This window comes from Rana temporaria, chromosome 6 (genome assembly GCF_905171775.1).
Source record: "Rana temporaria chromosome 6, aRanTem1.1, whole genome shotgun sequence".
Taxonomy (NCBI): domain Eukaryota; kingdom Metazoa; phylum Chordata; class Amphibia; order Anura; family Ranidae; genus Rana; species Rana temporaria.
Genome location: NC_053494.1, coordinates 184,049,023 through 184,072,703, shown reverse-complemented (window position 1 = coordinate 184,072,703; position 23,681 = coordinate 184,049,023).

Genomic DNA, 23,681 nt, shown 5'->3' with positions numbered 1-23,681 from the left:
ATCACAAGTGGCTGCAGGTTGGGATCAAACAGAAGAGTAGTCAAAGAACAGGCCGAGGGTCAAACACGGGTGGTTGCAGATTGGGATCAGGCAGTTGGGTAGTCCAAGAACAGGCCGAGGGTCAAACACAGGTGGTTGCAGGTACAAATGGAAGCAGGAACAACAACAGCAAGGCACTGGCAGGGAAGGCACAATAAGTTCATGGGAGGAGCAAGGGGTTCAAGGTTCAAGGCAATCAAGACACCAAGCAGAGTAGTCTAAAGGATCATATAGGTTTATCCAGCAGATCAGGCAGGGAACTATCCAGCAGATCAGGCAGGGAATTGTCCAGCATCCCAGATAGCTCAGTGGGAAGAGACAATGCCAGACATAGAAGAGGTCCCAGGTTCAAGCCCAGGTCCTGACACCCATACAGCTAGTAAGCAAACCCAGGGAATACATTTAACCCCTTGATCGCCCATGATGGTAACCCCTTCCCTGCCTGTGTCATTAGTACAATGTCAGCGCATTTTTTAGCACTGGTTACTGTAATATTGTCACTGGTTCCCAAAAAAGTGTCAAAAATGTCAGCTAGATGTCCGATCTGTCCGCCGCAAGGTCGCAGTCCCGCTAAAAATGTATCTAGGTAATTTGCATATTCTACGCCGAAAATGACGGAAGCGCCACCTAGTGGCCAGTGTAAATATGCACCCTAAGATACGACGGCGTAAGAGACTTACGCCAGTCGGATCTTAGACTAATGTCGGCGTATCTTGCTTTCTGAATACAGAAAGAAGATATGCCGGCGCAACTTTGAATTTACGCAGCGTATCTATAGATACACCGGCGTAAATCAATGCTGAATCTAGCCCCAGAACTTTTATGCAAACCATTCAATATACACTTATTGTTTTTTTTGTTTTTTTTTACCAAAAATATGTAGTAGAATATATACTGGTCTAAAATAATTTCAAAATTAGACTTTTTTTTTATTGGGTATGTTGTATAGCATAAAGTAAAATAATATTGTTTTTTTTTAATTGACGGTCTTTTTTTGTTTATAATAATAAAAAAAAAAAAATTAACCGCAGAGGTGATCAAATGCTACAAAGAGAAAGCTCTATTTGTGGGGAAAGAAAGGACATACATTTTATTTGGGTACAGTGTCGCACAACCACGCCATTGTCAGTTAAAATAACGCAGTGCCGTATTGCAAAAAATTGCCTGGTCTGGAAGTGGGTAAATCTTGTGGGTTTTGTTTTTTTTATTTTGTGCGCTATAAACAAAAATACACCAACAAATTAAAAAAATATATATATTTTTTTTTACTTTCTGCTATAAAATGTATCCAATAAAAAAAAATGTAATCAAATTTCTTCATAACTTTAGGCCAATATGTATTCTGCTACATGCTTTTGGTAAAAAAAAAAAATCCCATTAAGCGTATATTATGGCATCTACAAACTATGGGATATATTTATGGAATTATTTTTTTAGTTTTTATTTACTAGTAATGGCGACAATCAGCAACTTATAGCGGGACTGCAATATATCGGCAACAATCGGACACTAACTGACTGTCAGGGCTGGGCTCCTGCTACTTAATGAGCAGCTATTTTCTTTCAGCGCTCAGAAGCTGCTCAGCTGTCGGTTAAGTACCAGCCACTTATTGTTACCACAGTACTCACCTGATTACCATTATCCTCCCTTAATAATCCAGCCTACAGCCACTCCGTTTTTGCTATTTAAGCAGCTTAGCTTATTTTCTCCTTGCCCTTACGTGGTCTATGATCTCTAAGTGCTTCCTTCCTGTGCTCCTGTATATGACTTGGCCTGGTTGACACCCCTTCTGATTCCTGTTCCTGATTTTTGCTCCTGACTACGCTGACTTCTGGTTTCCTGACCAAGCTGGTCTGATTACCTGCTCTGGCATCTAAACCCTGGCTTCTATTTTTTTACTACGTTCCTGAACTGTGTTATTTTTGCCATTTCATTAAAAGTGTGATTTTACCAGGACTTTCGGTCTCTGTCTGGTTTATGGTTCCTGACACTGACACTTTTGACACTTTGCGGGAACCAGTGACACTAATACAGTGATCAGTGCTAAAAATATGCACTGTCCCTGTTCTAATGACACTAGCTGGGAAGGGGTTAAACATCTAGGGCAATTAAAGTGTTAACTGTGTGCCCAGCCAGTGTTCATGTGTACTGTATGTGCTGCTTTTACTAGGGGAAGAGATGGATTCTAGTCCCTGTTTTGCAGGAACACATACTCCATTCCCAGTTCTCACCTGTCAGAACAGCGATCTGCCTTGTTTACATAGACAGATCACCGTTCTGTGTTGTTTACCGCATTACACCGAGTGGCCGATACCACAGATCGGCTTCTGTTGTGAACTAGCAATGCAAAAGAGGCCCGCCGGCGGCACGTGTGTACCCTCTACAGGCGGAAATACAAAATCACTTATATATGTGCGATCCTGTGCACAGCTGCCACCCTGTAGCAGTAAAGCTGCTATAGGGCAGTCGGCAAGTGGTTAAAACTAAACTATATTCACCTTCACTGCATAACTGTGGTGTCACAGAGTTCCCCACAGGCCGCTAACATAATCGGTCCCATAATCTTTGGCTAGGCCAAGATTATGCCACTCCCGCACATGTAGTTCATTCATCTTGGCATGGTCAAAATATTAGAAATTTGTAATAAACTGTTAGCGCAAACACTGGTACTACCGAACACTCAGGGCCGATCCTAGGGTGACAAGCGCCTGGGTGCAGAAATATTTCTATAAAACTAGCGGCACTTTACGGCTGATGCCCCCACATTGTCAGTGTAAAAGGGCTCTTGGTACATCTCATTATACATCTCATCTGTAGATGGACTACTGAGGCACAGGAATGGGCAGGGGCTGTGTATCCTATGCAATCTATCATGCCATAAAACATCTAGAGCAGGGGCAGCCCAGAGCACATGTAAAGGGATGCTGGGGATGCCATCCCCCAGCACACTAAACACAGCACACTGAACACTGTGACTTACCTTGGTTCTCTCTCTGTGCAGCCCGAGATAGAGATGGGAGGGGGAGGCATTCCAACTGGAGTTCGGAATTCAAGACTCCCAGTGTGAGGAATTCATTCCTTCACATCAGCACTCAGCAGCCACTGAAAACTAGAACTCTTGTGTCAGGAAGAGGAGCGGCCCCTCCCCCGAGCACTGCCAGGCTGGATGGACCACCCTATGCTCACACGTCACACACACCTATGCTCAGAACACTTGTTCTGGTTGGACACAAACAAGGAGAGAAGGAGGGAGGGGAGAAATCTGTCACTTCGGCGCCCCCATCCCTGCAGGTGCCTGGGTGCAAAGCACCCTGTGCACCCTGCCTGGGATCGGCCCTGCGAACACTTAAAAAGTGGGCAATGTATATGTCTAGAAAACAGTCACAGTTTTATAGTCCATATAGTGGTAAAAAATGACCAGTCCTAAAAAGGAAGGAGATGGGAAAATGATGGGCGGCAGCTGTCCTCAGAGAAAAGCCAACTCTGTTAGGGGAAGACAAGGAAACTAAAAAGGTAAGTGCCACCTAAGTGCAATATATCAGATACTATGTTTAATCTCAAAAGAAATGCACTTACAATACACAATTACAAAACAGGCTCATCAGGGTCTCATGATGCACGGTGCGGTCCGGTCTCAGGTCCATCTTGATCCACGGATCTGCAGGCAGGGAGAGAAATCCATCCTGTGGCCACCAGGAAACAGCCAGGTTCAGCATGGAGACACAGATGATGACGTTACCAGAAAACGGGACCAGGAAGAGCCCCGAAAGGAAGGTGAGACCAGAAACAACAGGCTACACGCTCGGAGACAAGCTCCTTACAGGCCTAAATATTACAATGAGCGTGTGAAGAGGCATATCATGTCCCAATTAATCAGAATCTTTTACTGGTCCAACTTCTGTGAAAATTAATTGTGATTGGATCTGCAGATTACAGCCACTTCGTTCCAGTTACTGTTTTTGAATAGCCTGAAGCCTCGTACACACGGCCGAGGAACTCGACGTGCCAAACACGTCGAGTTCCTCGGCCAGTTCAGCCCTGAAGCCGCCGAGGACCTCGGCGGGAGGAGAGCTCCCATAGAACAACGAGGAAATAGAGAACATGTTCTCTATTTCCTCGCCGAGGTCCTCGTCGGCTTCCTCGGCCGAAAGTGTACACACGGCCAGTTTCCTCGGCAGAATTCAGCCAGAAACTCGGTCGGAAGCTGAATTCTGCCGAGGAAACTGGTCGTGTGTACGGGGCCTGACTATGACTGGCAATGGGCCCGTATTTATAAAGCAGTAAATATGATTTTTACCATACATTCACTGATGATGTCATGTCATATCAATCATTGTCATGTAAAGCACATTACCAAGGAAAATTCACCTGCAGTGAATGTTTGGTGATTATTAAATTCACTGCTTTATAAATAAACCCCTAAACTATCACTTTGCCATATAGATTATTATTTTCAGGGATGTGACTTGTATTATCAGCCCTTATTAATGAATATATTGCTTGCCAGTGGTGGCCGGTGGAAATTTTTTGGTGGGGGGAGCGGCGAACAGTATAGACACCACCCCCCCACTCCCCTTGGTTGGTATGTCGGTAGCACTTACCCCCTCACCGGTGGCGGCCTACCGTTCTCCTGCTCTCCACAGGTCTTCACGGTGGCGACGGCTTCTGTTTCCTCCCTCCTCTGGCAGCCAATCGGGAGTCTTCACTTTTCGGCCAATCTAAAAACGGGTCTCACACCCGCTTCTGATTGGCCGGATTGAGGATCAGTGTTTCAACAGCGAATATTCATTCACTGTTGTAACACACCTCTGTTCACATTATCTGCACCCCAAGCCCACCCTATTTCAAACCTATTAGAGCCTCTGGCTCTAATCAGGTGCTTAAAGCGGATCTCCGCCCGAAAAAATATTTCAAATACTACAGCTGCTGACTTTTAATATTAGGGCACTTACCTTTCCTGATGTCCAGCGACGTCGGCAGCAGAGGACAAGCGATCGCTCGTCACTCTACTGCCCCCACCGCCATCCTCGGTGAGGGAATCCGGAAGTGAAGCTCTCCGGCTTTACTGCCCGATTCCTTACGGCGCATGCACGAGTCGCCCAGTGCCGTCCTCACTGGTTCCCGTTGTGTTCTGGGAGCCGAGTGTTTCCCAGAACACAACGGGCGGGGGCAGGATGTGACGTACTCCCCACAGAGTCCCTGCAGAGAGGACTCCCGGAAGTGGGTACAAATACCTGTCTTTGACAGGTATCTGCACCCCCCCTCCCCCCTGAAAGGTGTCAAATGTGACACCGGAGTGGGGGGGTTCTGATGAGCAGAAGTTCCACTATAGGGTGGAGCTCCGCTTTAAAAAAAAAATGGCCGCTATAATTCATGCTCCCGGTGACCTGAAAGGGGCCAGACACATGAACAGGGGGTGGCTGCAGCAGCCATTGATAGAATTCATGCTATGCATGAATCTATCCATTGCATATAGGGGGTAGAGTGGAGAGAGGGGGAAGCGCCTAATAAACTTGCCGCCACTGTTGAATGCTGTATAAAATAAGGGCTGTTACATCTTAGTAAATTGAGCCCATTTTCAGTATCTATTAGCTTGCCTGCTACAGTCTGTGCAATAATAAATAAGGACAGAGAATGAAATGTGTGCTTGTATAGTTCACAGAATGCAGAGAAATTATTATGGTTGGGAAGCATGTCTGCAATTAAAAATTGAAAAACTTCCAAAGGCAGAATCCAAAATGACAATTAGGCTCCATGCACACCGGACGCTAAAATAATGTTATAAAAACGCTAATAGCTTTGCAGGGAGTCTTTCAACGTTTTTTAATGTTTTTGCATTAGCGTTTTTCAGTGATAGCGTTTTTAGCGTCTTTTTTTTCATTTTTTTTTTCCAATGGATCAAAAAACAGTAAAAAAAATGTTTTAAAGTGAATCAGTGTTTTTCCCGTGCAGGGCAAAGCAAGAGGTTCATTTAATATTACCTTTCCCTGTCTATACATGCCTTCCACTCACTCCTCGCTGTTCGCCCAAAAGAGTGAAGTGCAAAATTATAGTATCAACTGTGATCTTACAGCATTTTATTCCAAGGAAAAAAGCTTTAATCCACTTTCCGAAGTAGTGCTTTTCAAAATTACATAGAGTCGTTTTTTTGAATTCGAGAATCGCTTTTATAACAGGAAAAAAAAAAACATTTCTGGGTGAATGTTGAACTCCCTCCGTGCCTCTCACCCACTCCCACCCATTCACATGTTATTTTTGGTAAAAAAAAATATCCAAAGCCATTTGTTACAAACCTGACTCCAATGTCACATGAATCTCCACAGCATAGGTGTGCGCAGCCTATGTCATTAGGGTGTGCACCCCAAAGCTCAAACACGCATTAACGATCACTCACAATGTTCATTCAGAAAGGGAAGGGGCTGGTAAATTACATATTTACCGGCCCCTTTCCCCACTCATCCTAAAACATCTCCGCAGCAACAGCTGGCGGGAGAGGAGAGGAGGGAAGTCGGCAGTGTGGTGGGAGGGCAGTAGGGGGAATCTGTGCTGCACAGGATGATTAGGGTGTGCCTAGGCACACCTGGCACACCCTGTGCGCACGCCTATGCTCCACAGCACCTAATCCTGGAGTGAAGACCAGTGATCAAGAAGAACCATCACACTTGACAGTCTAGAACAACTATTATCAACCTAGGGTTCCTCCAGAGCTTGTTAGGGGTTACTTGACCTGTGTCTGATTAACTTCCCATTTGATGGTACCTATGTAGCGCTACCTCTGCAGGAGCCGCTGGTTTCTGGTTTCCCTTATTTCTGCACAGCCAGGCAACACACGTTTCCAACTTGCATCCAGACACAAGAATACAGTCCATGCGCTTGTTTTTGTTATTTTTATGATATGGAATATGGGATGTCCAACTTGATTTGAAGAAACAAATGAGGACAAACTTCCTTCTCTATGTACAAAAATGAAGATTCTGGGCTGGACTCCCTCTGGGTTAAACGCAGTCTCCTTGGATCAGTGGCAAGATCCTTTACAGACCAGGAATGCTCAGTCCTGGTCCTTTTCTGAATTGGACACAAGGAGCGATCGCTCCTGTGTCCTGTGATAACTGAGCAGAGTAAACTGTGTTTTACTCTGCTCAGTTTATCCACTTGCTTACTGGGCACATATACCCCCCTCCTGCCCAGGTGAAATTTCAGCTTCCGGCACTGCGTCGCTTTAACTGACAATTGCGCGGTCATGCGACGTGGCTCCCAAACAAAATTGACGCCCTTTTTTTCCCCACAAATAGAGTTTTCTTTTGGTGGTATTTGATCACCTCTGCGGTTTTTATTTTTTGCGCTATAAACAAAAAAAAGCAACAATTTTGAAAAAAAATTCAATATTTTTTACTTGTTGCTATAATAAATAGCCCAATTTTTTTTTTTTTTTTTTTTAATTTCTCAGTTTAGGTCGATACGTATTCTTCTACATATTTTTGGTAAAAAAAAAAAAAAAATTGCAATAAGCGCTTACAAAATATGGGACAGAATTATTATTATTATTATTATTTTTTTTTTTAATTATTTTTTTTACTAGTAATGGCGGCGATCTGCAATTTTTTTATTGGGACTGCGACATTATGGCGGACACATCGGACACTTTTGACACATTTTTGGCGCCATTCACATTTATACAGCGATCAGTGCTATAAATATGCACTAATTACTGTATAAATGTGACTGGCATTGAAGGGGTTAACACTAGGGGGTGAGTAAGGGGTTAAATGTGTACCTGTATTGTGTTCTAACTGTGGGGGGAGGGAGGTGACCGATGCTGTGTCCCTATGTACAAGGGACACAGATCGGTCTCCTCTCTCCCCTGACAGGACGTGGAGCTCTGTGTTTACACACAGAGCTCCACGTCCCTGCTCTGTCATTACCGATCGCGGGTACCTGGCGGACATCGCGACCGCCAGGCACGCGCATCAGCATTTCGGGGACGCGCTTGCGCGCCCCCCAGTGGCCGGAGGAATCCAGGACGTCATATGACGTCCTGTTGGATTTTCAGAGCCACCGTGAAGCCGTCATTTGACAATGGCCCGGGGCTCAAGTGGTTATGAATGAACAGGAGCCTTAAGCCTCGTACACACGATCAGTCCATCCGATGAGAACAGTCTGATGGACCATTGTCGTTGGTTAACCGATGAAGCTGACTGATGGTCAGTCGTGCCTACACACCATCGGTTAAAAAAAACGATCGTGTGAGAACGCGGTGACGTAAAACACAACGACGTGCTGAAAAAAACGAAGTTCAATGCTTCCAAGCATGCGTCGACTTGATTCTGAGCATGCGTGGATTTTTAACCGATGGTTGTGCGTACTAACAATCGTTTTGTTTTTTTCCCATCGGTTAGGAATTCATCGGTTAAATTTAAAGCAAGTTGGCTTTTCTTTAACCGATGGTTAAATAACCGATGGGGCCCACACACGATCGGTTTTGACCGATGAAAACGGTCCATCAGACTGTTGTCCTCTGTTTAACCTATCGTGTGTATGAGGCCTTTGTCTCATGTTCATTCATTTTCAATGCTGAGGCTGCTGGGAAAGGGAGTGGAGAATCTGTGTCCTCAGGTCTCAATGAGGAGATATCAGGGGCCCGTTTAGACCCCTGATAACTCACCAAAGCCCCCAACAGGGATGATAAAAAAAATGCAATAAATATTAAAATAATAAATTGTAAAAAATATATAAAAAATTTAATTGTAAAAAATATATAAAATAAAAAACTACTGACACCACTCCCCCCTACCCTACCGACACTGTCCAGTGTCCCAACCCCTCCCCCAGAAAGCATTGTGAATTTTTTTTTAACAATTTAAATTGTATAAAAATAAATAAAAAACTACTGATGCCATCCACTGATCTACTGACACTGTCCACTACCCTACTGACACCGTCCACTACCCTACTGACACCGTCCAATAGCCTATTGACACCATTCACTGGCCCATAACCCCTCTCCTCTTTGACAATGTCATGAAGGGGAGGGAAGGGGCTTAGTCATTATCCCGTAAAGCGCAGGCATGTGCCCATGATATGCAGCCTCACTGTGCTGATCAAATGTACAATACAGAGGGTGTACAGTATGTGTATATAGAAGGGGTGGATGGTATTGGTATATAGAGGAAGGAAGGTGGGTATATACAGCTCTATATACAGGACAGATGATGTATATCTGCAGTCAGTGATGATGGAGGAATACAGGAAGTAAGATGGGTGTATATAGCTGTATACAGGACAGGACAGATGATATGATCTTTCCTATATCTGGCACCCCTCCTTCACTGATCATACCTGTATGCACTCAGCTGCCCCCCTCATCTGTATATATTTTAACCCCCCCCCCCCCCCTTTACACAAACAGCCTCCTCCCTTCACTTGTACTCACAGCCCCCACTTGTATGGTCACAGTGGTCTTCCTTCCCCCAAGTCCTGTTTCCACATGTCCCTTTGAAAATACATTACAGGCAGCAAAGCAAACACAAGGGTGCACATACAGGAAGCGGCCAGAGGTGGCAGTAAAGAGCTCTGTAAGCTCCGTGACACTGATCTTGCAACAGCTGTGGAGCCGACTGCACAAACACAGAGAGAGTCAGCACAGCTACAGATGCGAGCATGGCAGACCCTTGCCGATTCCAGGGGGGGTCACTCGCCCCCCCCTTAACCCTATGAGCGGACGCCCATTCTCCAGTTTCATACTTTATTCGGAGCATGCGCGGGTTTCTAAGCATGCACACGAACATGTTTCTCATCGTAAACCAGCCCGACGACAAATACGCAGAGGAAATTGAGACTCCAGATGAGGAAAAAGAGAACTAGTTCTCTTTTTTGCTCGTCGACATCCACGACAGTTTTCTCGACGAAAAACATACACACGACCGTTTTCCTCGGCAAAAAAGCTATGCCACCAAGTTTCTTGATGGATTCTGTCGAGGAAAACGGTTGTGTGTACGAGGCCTTATACTCTACATTGTGACATAAAAAAAAATACAAATTTTCGGGTTTACATCCACTTTAAGCTTTAGATTATCAAACCTCAGAGCTGAAAAGGTGAAATGAGAAGAACCAAAAAATGCTGGTTTGAAGTGGCTGCTATGGGGAATAAACTTGCTGTCGCTAATAAAACCTGAATATTTGTAGGAAGCAGCTGCTTGTCTTTATGAACTGCTCTATGAGATTTGTTCATTTACTATTGCACATAGGACTGTGAGGAAACATCCTTACCTCTGTCACTGGGGACTGTATTTTAAGCCTCTTTATTGCAAAAGAGTTTGCCAGTTTTCCCCGTTTCACACGATCTACAGATTTCTTCTTTAAGATAATTACAGTGGTCCCCTCGGGAGTATGACTGCAATTATCCACGATGGGCAGCGAGAGAAGGGAAACCATTATCAGCAAACACCGCTACTAAAGAGTGTAAACAAAACATGAGGCGACCAGAGCAAAAACAGTCAAGAATACTTCAGACATGCTTAGCTATTAAGGTTGGCCACACATTGAGAACAGTGAGTGGAGAGATCAATGTCTATCCTCATATGACTCAGTCCAGCCTCCAAGTCATTGCAATCCTTGACCAACATTGACAGTGATGAGCACATGGATCTGTCACTATTCTATGTGGAAGACTTATAATGTTCAATGTGATGGGATAATGAGTGCCTATGACCACATGAGGAGTTTGTTATCACCTATCACTCATGTTCGACTCGAACATCGTATGTTCAATCGTTCGTCGAATTACGAACGTTATGGGTCGCTCGCGCCAAATTCGAGTTACGTTTCACAGCCCATAATTCACTGCGGCATTGCTGGCTGATGATTGGCCAAGCATGCACTATGACCCGCATGCTTGGCCAATCACAGCTTGCAAAAAACAGAGAGCCATAATTGGCCAAAGCCAGGGTGTCTTTGGCCAATTATGGCTCAGGGGGTTTAGTACACGCCCACACTATAAAAGGCCTACTGCAGGGCGGCCCTGTGTAGTGTGTTGCGGCAGTTAACAGAGAACAGAGAGAGAGTGTCATTTTTTGCAGGTAGATAGAGCAGGCAGGCAGGCTAGTCAGTTAAAGTTACAGGGCCGGATTCAGATACGAGATACGACGGCGTATCTCCAGATACGCCGTCGTATCTCTGAGTGCGGGCCATCGTATCTATGCGCCTGATTCAGAGAATCAGTTACGCATAGATTTCCCTAAGATCCGACCGGCTTAAGTGTGTTACACCGTCGTATCCTAGGCTGCATATTTACGCTGGCCGCTAGGTGGCGCTTCCGTATAGTTACGCGAGGAATATGCTAATTAGCTATTTACGCCGATTTAGAAATGTACATCCCGCCGGCGCATTTTTTTTACGTCGTTTACGTTAGGCTTTTTCCGGCGTAAAGTTACCCCTGCTATATGAGGCGTAGCTAATGTTAAGTATGGACGTCGTTCCTGCGCCGAGTTTTGAACATTTTACATTGTTTGAATAAGTCGTTCGCGAATAGGGCTTTGTGTAAAGTTACGTTCACGTCGAAACCAATGAGGCTTTGCGGCGTAATTTCGAGCATGCGCACTGGGATTCTTTCACGAACGGCGCATGCGCCGTTCACAAAAACGTGAAATCCGCGGGGTCAAGTGAAATTTAAATAAAACACGCCCACAACATCCCCATTTGAATCAGGCGGGCTTACACCGCCACACATACGTTACGCCGCCGTAACTAAGGGCGCAAGTTCTTTCTGCATACGTAACTTGCGCCCAAAGTTACGGCGGCGCACCGTATCTGACATACGTTACGCCGCGCCGGCAGATACTGCAATGTATCTGAATCCGGCCCACAGTGTGTAGAGGATATATATACATCCCAGGTGTTGTACATATATTTATACACTGTATAGTATAGCTAGATCAGCTCTTCCTAATTTACTGGCAGGCAGGTGATTGTGCTAGCTGCAGTATTCTCACGTGGTGTGTCCTCTGCAGTGTGCACCATAAAGCTACGAGGTGTGTGTACTGCCTGCAGTTTTAAATTACTTTTTTCTTATAGTAATCTAATTTTTTGCAGGGACAGTTCTAAATACGTGCCACTTCACAGGCATTCTATAGTAGACACCCAGCAGGTACAATATTTAAAGGAATTTTTCATTATTTTTTTTTAAGCATCATTAAAATCACTGCTCCAGAAAAAACGACAGTTTTTAAAAAAAAATATTCTATTGATACATGTTCCCTGGGGCAAGACCCGGGTTCTCAAAGACGTTTTCACAGGCATACTATAGACTCTATAGTATGCCTGTGAAAACGTCTTTCAGAACCCGGGTCTTGCCTCAGGGAACATGTATCAATGGAAACATTTTTTTAAAAACACGTTTTTTCTGGAGCAGTGATTTTAATGATGCTTAAAAAAAAAAAAAAAAAAAATTCCTTTAAATATTGTACCTGCTGGGTGTCTATAGTATGCCAGTGAAAACGTCTTTGAGAACCCGGGACTTGCCCAGGGAACATGTATCAATGGAATATTTTTTTTTTAAACGGTCATTTTTTCTGGAGCAGTGATTTTAATGATGCTGCATCACTAAAATCACTGTTCCAGAAAAAACGACCATTTTTAAAACTTTTTTTCCATTGATACATGTTCCCTGGGGCAAGACCCGGGTTCTCAAAGACGTTTTACGACAATAACTTGCATATTGGGCTTTAAAATTAGCACTTTTGAATCGAACGTTCGAGTCCCATTGACGTCAATGGGGTTCTAAATGTTTGCGCGAACGTTCGGTCCGTTCGAAGGTTCTGGTGCGAACCGAACAAGGGGGGTGTTCGGCTCATCCCTATTATCACTGCTGTTGTAAGCAATGCTAAGAATTAGGAGCATTACTTTCTTTGATTGGTCTGTAGAAAGGTGGTCTGTAGGTGTACCAAGGTGTACCAAACTAGGTGTACCAAACTTATGAAAAAGCCGAGAGATAGGATGGCTTTGAATGGTATTTATAATAAAGAGGTCAACCAAAAAGGCCCAACAGTCAAATATAATCTGGGCACCACAGAAACTGTGATGCTGCGTACACACGATCGTAAATTCCGAAACAAAACCGTAGATTTTTCTCCGACGGATGTTGGCTCAAACTTGTCGTGCATACACACAGTCGCACAAATGTTGTCGGAAATTACAATCGCTAAGAACGTGATCACGTACAACACGTACGACGGCACTATAAAAGGGAAGCTCAATACCAAGTGCGCCACTCTTTGGGCTCCTTCTGCAAATCTCGTGTTAGTAGAAGTTTGGTGAGAGACGATTCAGACTTATATGTCATCTGCTGCTGTTCCCGATCTCTCGAAGTCTCTGAGAAATCAGTTTGTCAGAACTCTGTGTGCTAGTTGCGCTGAGCGATCCCACTGGTCCCTGCTGTCTTCTGGGACCTGTGTGCCGGACTTGGTGTAGGTCACCGCTGTGATCTATGCCCGAAAGTGGGAGCAAATACCTGTATTACACACAGGGCTGGATTCCAGACAAGGCCAGGCCTCGGGGTGGCAGTGGGTGCAGGGGCGGCACTGCAGCTGAGAGGAGAGGACACTTTTATTTCGGGAGTCCCCCCCTGTCATGTCACGGATGGTGAGAGGAGAGAAAACAGAGGGAAGAGGAGGTGAGATGGTTCTCAATGTCATTTTCGGCAGCAGCACTCCCAAATGATCATTGTCATTTTTGTCAGCAACATCCCCCCCCCGGTTCTCAATGTCATTTTCGGCAGCAGCACCCCCCCCCCCCCCTCAATGTCATATTCGGGAGCAGTACCCCCCCTGCTTCTCAGTGTCCTGCCGAAAAAGTCCCCCGGCGGATAATGTCCCCCCTGTACTGCGCAGGCGGGGGCGGCATTGAAGGACCCGGCCTTGGGGCGGCAAAGGGAGTAAATCCGGGCCTGATTACACAGGTATTTGCTCCCTCCTCCCCCCTGAAAGGTGCCAAATGTGACACCGGAGGGGGGGAGGATTCCAAAAAGCGGAAGTTCCATTTTTGGGTGGAACTCCACATTAATAAATGAGTTCATCACCAGTTACTGATATTTGCTTTTTCTTGGGTTTCTCTAGCGCTCATCTGCTTATAGTCTTTGAGAAAAGTTGCCCTCATGCCTCTCTGGGAAGGCCCCTATTTCTGGTTAAAATGACCAGTCAATGCAGTTTGCTTCCTATAAGTAAGGGGACCAGTCATCTCACTGCCCACTGTGGTTCTTTCTAGCAGTGCTGATGTCATCACCTGTGGGAGGTGGAGAGCAGTAGCGAGTAGCTGTTCCATCTATCTACACACTGGGCTTAATTTACTAAAAGTAAATACGCTATTCACTTTGCAACAGAAGTTGCACTTTGCTTTTCCCCACAGCTTAGTGAATGTGGTGACATTTCCCTTAGCAAAGAATACCCAATCACATGCAAGGAAAATAAAAATAACTGCATTTTGCTTGCACATGATTGGATGGTAGAAGTCAGCAGGACTTCCACTTGCTCACTAAGCTTTGGAGAAAATTCCCTGGCAAAGTAAATTTCTCTTGCAAAGTCTATTTGCCTTTGGTAAGTTCAAGGGGTTTTAAACCTTTGTGTTTTTTTCACTTGAATGCATCCTAGGCACTGTCCGACCCCCCAGCCCCCCGTTTTACTTACCTGAGCCCCGAATTTCAGTGGGTGTTATCCTGCGTCGCTCTCTCCGCTGCTTCTCGGCTCTTCATTGGATAGCGTGATAGCAACGCAGACATTGACTCCCACTGCTGTCAATCAAATCCAATGACGTGGGCGCCGGGGCCGAGTCATACACTCGGTGGCTATGGACGCCGAATGTTTGACATGGGAGCACGCCCGCAAGGTAACCCCCTCGGGAGAGAGCTTCCCAGTGGGGTTATCTATTGTGGGGAGGAGCCGCGAGAGCCACCGTGGGACCCCAGAAGAGGAGGATTGAGGCCACTCTGTGCAAAATTGGAGGTAAGTATGACATGTTTGTTATTTTAATAAAAAACCCTTTAGTGTCACTTCAACCCCACTGAATCTACACCTGTCACCACGCACCTCCTCAATACTCCACCAAGAGCACTGCCCGTCCAGACATGTGATTCCTCCCACACCATGCAGACTTGCTGCAGGAGAAAACAAGAGGAAAAGAGCCCTGTAATGACTTCACAGAGCAAAAATTGCTGAAAATCACAAAAATTGGGCCATATTAGTACAACGTTTTTTAACCCTATGTTCACACATCTGAATTTTGTGGGGGCTGTGTTTGCCTGGGCAGTGAAGCCTATTTAAATTAATAGGCTGCTGTGCCTGCGGTTCTGTTCTTGCACACGCACTGCGATTTTACATCTGTGGGGGTGCCATTCAGAATAAATGGCAACTCGAGAATTTCCACAGAGTAGTGCATTTTTAACTGCAGGTGGTTGCAGGTGTGGGAATCGCTGTGACTCCCGCACCCGCAGCCACACACAGAAGCGTGAACCAAGCCTTAAAGGGGTCGTAAAGGTTCATGTTTTTTCACCTTAATGCATCCTATGCATTAAGGTGAAAAAACACCTGGCAATCACGGGCACCTCAGCCCCCCGTTTTACTTACCTGAGCCAGTTCACCTGCTCTGCATGTCCCCGGTGTCCTCTTCTCCATGGAGTCTATGCGTTGATTGGATAGATTGATAGCAGTGTAGCCATTGGCTCCCACTGCTGTCAATCAAATCCAATGACGTGGCTGCCAGGAGAGAGCTTCCCAGAGGGGGTTAGCTATAGTGGGGAGGATCCGCAAAGACGCCATGGGACCCCAGAACAGGAGAATTGGGGCCACTATGTGCAAAACGAACTGCACAGTGGATATGTTTGTTATTAAAAAAAAAAAAAAAATTAACCTTTACAACCCCTTTAAGGTGTGAGAGAGTGGAACTTTAAACTGCAAGCCCAGCACTGGCAAAGGAGATAAAAACATGTAAGAGGGTCTCAGTTAGGCTCCATTCACACCCGAGAATATTGATTTACTGTCATTTTTCGGGTATTTTTTAAGCTTTTTTTGCAGCTTTTTAGAAGTGTATTACCAAAAGAAGCTCATGTACTTTTTTGAGCTTCAGGTGTTTTGCTTCAAGCGACAAAACACTCAGGCCCCGTACACACGGCCGAGGAACTCGAAGTGCCAAACACGTCGAGTTCCTCGGTGAGTTCAGGGATGAAGCCGCCTTGTTCCCATAGAACAACGAGAAAATAGAGAACATGTTCTCTATTTTCTCGACGAGTTCCTCGGCGGCTCCATCGGGCCAAAAGTGTACAGACGACAGAGTTTCTCGGCAGAATCCGGGTTTGACCGAGTTTCTCGGTGAATTCTGCCGAGAAACTCTGTCGTGTGTACGAGGCCTCAGATGTGAACAGGGGCCATTGAACTTTTTGGGATTTTGCTTGTTGGGTGTTTTGGAGCTTTAGAGATAAGATTTTTACGAGCTGAAAAACGCTCAGGTGTGAATGGGGCCTTACGGTGAGTTAAAACATTAATTCCTGATTACTATATAAACTTAATGCCTTATCCCCCCCCATGCTCGGATTAGGATCTGATATGGATTTTAGGGGAGCCTCATGCTATTTCTTTCTTCTTTTTTTTTTACGTTCAGTTCCCCTGTAGGCTATGATTTCATAACCTACATCCCCCTTAAAATTCATACCTGACCTGAAGAGTCCTGGAATTTGGGGGCAACCCCACACCATTTTTTTATTTGCATAGGGTCCCTCTTTTTTTTCCCCAATTACCATCTATACTAGACCCTCATCTAGGATAAAATTCTGGTACAGATGAAGAGATTCCCCTAAAGATTTGTTTAAAAACAAAGGTTTTCAGACAATTCCGTAATTTACCAGCAATTTAAACATTATTTTTTTTTATTTTGTAAATGTCAGTTAAAGCTAAAAAAGCTACCGTGCATGCGTTAAAGTCATTTCGAGCATGCGCCGGTTTCCACGGCGACAGGTAAGTATACACAGTCTCTGGTTTCTCTGCAGGAAAACTGCAGAGAATCTCACAACGAGAAAAATAGAGAACATGATCTCTATTTTTCTCGTCTAGATTCTGGGCAGTTTTCTTGTCGAGAAACCTGAAAGCCTTGTACACACACTCGGTTTACTCGGCAAGAAAGCTCTGCCAGCAGTTTTCTTGCTGGTTCTTGCCGAGTAAACCGAGCGTGTGTACAAGGTATTAGGAGAGTGAGAGAGAGTGCATGATGTCATAAGCCTAGGCTAATGATCAGACAAGACAGAGGAAGTGGGCTGTTAAAGGCATTTACTGTCTAAAGTTAACCTCTTGCCAACTGCCCCCCGTCTGACGGCGGCAGTATGGTGCCCCTGCGCGAATCGCCGTAGCTGTACAGCGGCCACTTTAAGGCCCCGTACACACAGTCGGACCAAACCGATGAGACTGGTCCGACGGACCGTTTTCATCGGTTCACCTCTGAAGTGGCCGTACGGCCTGATATGTGTACACACCATCAGTCCAAAATTCGATCGGGTCAGAACGAGGTGACGTCAAACACATGACGTGCTGAATAAAACGAAGTTCAATGCTTCCAAGCATGCGTCGACTTGATTCTGAGCATGTGCAGGTTTTGAACCGATGCTTTTCTGTACTAACCATCGGTTTGGTGCAATGGTGCAGCGGTCCATTGGTTCGGTTTTAAAGCATGTTTAGAAATTTTGGACCGAAGGAAACCAGACCGATAGCCTATACACACGGTCGGTTTGGTCCGATGAAAATGAACTTCGGTTCATTCTCATCGGAACAAACCGACCGTGTGTACGGGGCCTAAGGGGTATAGGGAGCCTGCTGCATCAGGAGCTGGGCACCCGCGATCACTCCTGACAGAGCCAGAACAGGGATGTTTTCTGGCAGGGAAGAGGAAACAGATTGTGTGTTCCTAGTATATAGGAACAAAGATCGGTCTCCTCCCCCAGGCAGTCCCATCCCCCCCTACAGTTAAAACACGCTGAGGGAACACATTAAACCCCTTGATCGCCCCCTAGTGTTAACCCCTTCCCTGACAGTGTCATTTATACAGTAATCAGTGGCTATTTTTAGCTCAAAAAAAGTGTGTCAAAAGTGTCCGATGTATCCGCCGCAATGTCACAGTCCTGATAAAAATTGCAGATCGCCGCCATTACTAGTAAAAAAAAAAAAAAATAAATAAATCTATCCCCCATTTTTTACACGCTGTAACATTTGCGCAAACCAATCAATATATGCTTATTGCGATTTTTTTACAAAAAACATTTAGAAGAATATATATTGGCCTAAGCTAATGAAGAAATTTATTTATATATATATATATATATATATATATATATATATATATATATATATATATGGGGATATTTATTATAGCGGAAAGTAAAAAATATTGTTTTTTATTCAAAATTGGCGCTATTTTTTTGTTTATAGCGCAAAAAAATAAAAACCACAGAGGTGATCAAATACCACCAAAAGAAAGCTTGTGGTAAAAAAAGGGACATAAATTTTGTTTGGGTAAAGCGTTGCACGACCGCGCAATTGTCGGTTAAAGCGATGCGGTGCCGATTCGCAAAAAATGGCCCAGTCAGGAAGGAGGTAAATTCTTCCAGGGCTGAAATGGTTACGACAACAAGGGAAAAAGATTTATTAAATGGAAAGTTGGAAAAATTACTGAAGTTCCACTTTAAAATTACACTAAAGGTTCACTTAAAAAAAAAAAAAATAACAAACATGTCATACTTACTTCCACTGTGCACTTCATTGTGAGTGGCCCCGATCCTCCTCTTCTGGGGTCCCACGGCAGCTCTCGCGGCTCCTCCCCACAATAGATATCCCCCTCTGGGAAGCTCTCTTCCGAGGGGGTTACCTTGCGGGCGTGCTCCCGTGTCATACAGTCGGCGACAATAGCTGCCTAGTGTATGACTCGGCCCAGTCCCCCCGGTGCCTGCGTCATTGGATTTAATTGACAGCAGCAGGAGCCAATGGCTGCGCTGCTATCAATCTATTCAATGAAGAGCCAAGAAACCGCGGAGAGAGCAACGTGGGATCGCGTCCACGGAAATTCGGGGCTCGGGTAAGTAAAACGGGAGAGGCTGGAGGGCCGGACACTGCAAGGTGTTTTTTCACCTTAATGCATAGGATTATGGTATAGAGACATAATAGTTAACTGATTCCTTTTAAAAACGATTAAAAATAGATAAAAAACAATCATATAATGTACCTTTAGTATCATGCTTCGTTTTTGCATGTTATCCTGGCTCTGTGCTGTACAGAGCCATAGAGAAGTGAGGGTTTGAAAACGAAACTAGAAGCTCCCAGTACTGTGGTCCAAAGGAAACAGACAACCAGGAAGTGTTCAGAACAGAGCAGAATTACAGCAACATCAGAGCAAAAACGAACAATGAGGACATGAAACCAGGACTGCAGTAAGGTAAAGGAAGCTATTTAGCTAAAAAAAATAATCCTTTAGTGACCCTTTAAGCCCTATTAAAATTGATAATCCCTGCTAAACTTATTTAAAAAAAAAACTCTATTATTTATTTATTTTTTTCATTTGTTTGACCATCAAAGTTTGACTTCAATGGGGTTTAGAATCAGTGAGTTCCTATGCTCTGGGTTGCACTGCAAAAAAAATACAGCAAGCTCTACGTTGTATGAGCATAACAACGCATGTCAGCGCAACGCAATTTGCATCATTACACATGAAAAACAACAGGTCAGCCTAATTTTTGCATGTTCCAGGAAAAGAGGAGAAAAGTACATGTTAAAAACACAAAACAGCATGACAACACGCAACAACGCATGTGCGTTTATGTGCTTTCAAGGCACATGTTGCAGTATGAATGAACCCTTAGGCTCCATGCACACTGAAGCTGATAAACTGTCGTTTATTGGCATTTTGGCTTTTTTTTTTTAAAAAGCCCATAAACTGAACTCTATGTTAGCCTATGTGCCCATGCACACCTGGGCGTTTTTTAGTGTTAATGAGCTTTGGAGTTTATTGGCTTTTTTCTGAACGCCTGAAATTTGCGTTCAAAGTGCCGTTTTTCGGCAGAAAAAAATGCCAAAAACCGCAAAAAAAAACAGTACAAAACACTCATAAACATTCAAAACCTCTCAAAAACTCTGCTGCCAGCATTCTTTAGCGTTTTTTTTTTTATCCATTGAAAAAAAAAAGTAAAAAAAAAAAAAACTACACTGAAAAACGCTGATTAAAGCTATTTCAAAAGCGATAGAAAACGTTGAAAGGCTCCCTGCAAAGCTAATGGCGTTTTTTTATAGTTTTTTTTAGCTTCAGTGTGCATGGAGCCTTAAAAAAAAAAAAAAAAGTAGGAAGCGCTTTGTCATGCAGACAAACTTTGGAAACCGATGGAAAGGAATATAAAAAACAAGGTGAAAAATGGTGTTCTCCTTTAACCACTTAAGGACCGCCTCCTGCACATATACGTCCGCAGAATGGCACGGCTGGGCACAAGCACGTACAGGTACGTCCTCTTTAAGTGCCCAGCCATGGGTCGCGGGCGCCCGAAGCTCCGTGATCGTGACCGCGGGAACCGCAGACCCGATCGCCGCTGGAGTCCTACGATCGGTCCACGGAGCTGAAGAACGGGGAGAGGTGTGTGTAAACACAGCTTCCCTGTTCTTCACTGTGGCGCCGTCATTGATCGTGTGTTCCCTTTTATAGGGAAACACAATCAATGACGTCACACCTACAGCCACACCCCCCTACAGTTAGAAACACAAATGAGGTCACACTTAACCCCTTCAGCGCCCCCTTGTGGTTAACTCCCAAACTGCAATTGTAATTTTCACAGTAAACAATGCATTTTTAATGCATTTTTTGCTGTGAAAATGACAATGGTCCCAAAAATGTGTCAAAATTGTCCGAAGTGTCCGCCATAATGTCGCAGTTATGAAAAAAATTGATGATCGCCGCCATTAGTAGTAAAAAAAAAAAAAATTATAAAAATGCAATAAAACTATCCCCTATTTTGTAAACGCTATAAATTTTGCGCAAACCAATCGATAAACGCTTATTGCGATTTTTTTTACCAAAAATAGATAGAAGAATACGTATTGGCCTAAACTGAGGGAAAAAAAATTATATATTTTTGGGGGATATTTATTATAGCAAAAAGTAAAAAATATTGTTTTTTTTTCAAAATGATCGCTTAATTTTTGTTTATTGCGCAAAAAATAAAAACCGCAGAGGTGATCAAATACCACCAAAAGAAAGCTCTATTTGTGGAAAAAAAAGGATGCCAATTTTGTTTGGGAGCCACGTCGCACAACCGCGCAATTGTCAGTTAAAGCGTCACAGTGCCGAATCGCAAAAACTGGCCAGGTCCTTTAGCTGCCTAAAGGCCCGGGTCTTAAGTGGTTAAGCATTTAAAATCTCCAAAACTCCACAGAGTTGTCTTCTTCCTCCGCCACCGTCATCCAACAAGTAACATTTTTTTTTTTTTTTGACTTTCAAATCATTTAACATTCTCCTCTCATCCTGACAAACATTAGTCTATTTTTCCCCATGAAAAGTGTGATCCCATCTTACACAAAATATAACAAGACATTTACAAACCAATTTGCTAAATACTAAGGAAACACTGCAAGTTCCTCTCATGTCATTTGCTGTATGACAGCCTCTGATATGTGTCTGATCCTGAAACGGTGCTGAGAATTTCAACTCCTCTGACAGAAAACATTGCTGCGCTTACGGCGGTGTCATAGGAAATTACAATTAGCCCCTTATTGTGTCTATGATGAATGCTGAAAAACAAACATTGCAACATACATCGCGCTCTTATTTAATTCTTCTATTCTGAAGGCTGAAATTATATAGGCTGCCAGTCACCCTCGGGGAAATTGCACCTGCAAATTTTCAGAATGATGAATAAAGTCAATATTTAAAGAGAATATATTGGATGTGATTTTTTTATTTTTTTATTTTATGTCTGAGGGATTGTAACACCTATAAACTGCAATCTAACCACAGTTCACGTGTCTATGGGGGTTATTTACAAAAGGCAAATCCACTTTGCACTACAAGTGTAAACTACAAGTGCAAAGTACACTAGAAATTGCACTGAAAGTGCACTTGGAAGCAGGGGCGTCGTTAGGCCCGGGCTTAGGGGGCTGGAGCCCCAAATGGGTCCCCGTAAAGCCCTGAGTCCCGGTCATTTAGCTAGCCGTTGTTAGCCCCGAGCAGCGAGCACTGGGACCGTTCTGATCCCGAGTGCCGCCGCGCCGAGACCGAGTCCTGCCGAGTGCCGCCGCGCCGATTGTGGCCGAGTCCTGCCGAGTGCGATAGCAGGCTTGTCCCACCTTCTGGAGCCCAACGCCCATGATGGACGTCCCACTGATCCAATGCCGGGACCGCAGGACATGTGACGTCCATCATAGGCGCCCGAAGCTCCAGAAGGCGGGAATTACAATACTGCGGCGCCGCGCCACATCACTGAGATGATCTACACTCGGAGCTCGGGCGGGCGGCACACGCATCGATCAGGAGAGATCAGGTCAGTGGAGGAGCGATCGGATGATAGCAAGGTAAAAAGGCCACTAGGTTCAACAGGCAGTAAACTAAATGTAAATGCAAAATGCAAAGTCAGGTAGGTGTATGTATGTCAGGTAGGTAGGTGAGTGTATGTAGGTCAGGTAGGTGTATGTATGTCAGGTAGGTGTATGTATGTCAGGTAGGTAGGTGAGTGTATGTAGGTCAGGTAGGTGTATGTAGGTCAGGTAGGTGTATGTATGTCAGGTAGGTAGGTGAGTGTATGTAGGTCAGGTAGGTGTATGTAGGTCAGGTAGGTGTATGTAGGTCAGGTAGGTGGCGTATGAATGTCAGGTAGTCAGTGTAATGGTCAGTGTGTCAGGTAGGTGAGTTTAGTGTTCAAAATTGATCGGCAATGGTAAGCCAGGCAACGACCAGCAAGTGAGCCTACCCCCCACCGCCCAGCCAAAAAAAACACGCCATGACAATCCCGGATCCAAAACCGCAAAAAAACAATTGCAAGACCTTGTCCTGTGGCTGATGGACTTTACTGGCACCCACATGAGACCAGAACAATTTTTATTAAAATATCAAACATTTATTGGAACATAGGCGCTTGGAGATTAACATCCACAAAACAAGAAAAATTTAAAACAATGTATATGATATGACAGTCCTCATCAGACCCCTGTACACCACCTCCCAAATCAAACTATAGTGTACATAACAAATGAGGAAAGTGTCTGTAAACTGGGTCTCCTCCGCTGGTCACCTTTGGTATTGTTTGATTTGGGAGGTGATGCAACTGACAAAAGGCCATAAACACAGTGCATGGACATGCACAGAACACGGGGTACAGCTAACGCGTTTCGTCAGCTCACTCCCTCCCTCAGAGCTAGGCTATTTTATGAGTAATCACTTTTATACAAAAGTTTCTTATTATTAAATTATCCCTGGTAATGCACTAGGTGTGCGCGCCTTCCATTCCCTTTTTTCTTGTAGTTCCTTTCACATTACCCCATCTGAGGAAGGCAGCATCCACCTAGCTCTGGAATACCATATATACTTTTTACACCACCATTTTATCTGACATCTGTTACTCCTCACCTTGGAAGACCTTTTAGCGC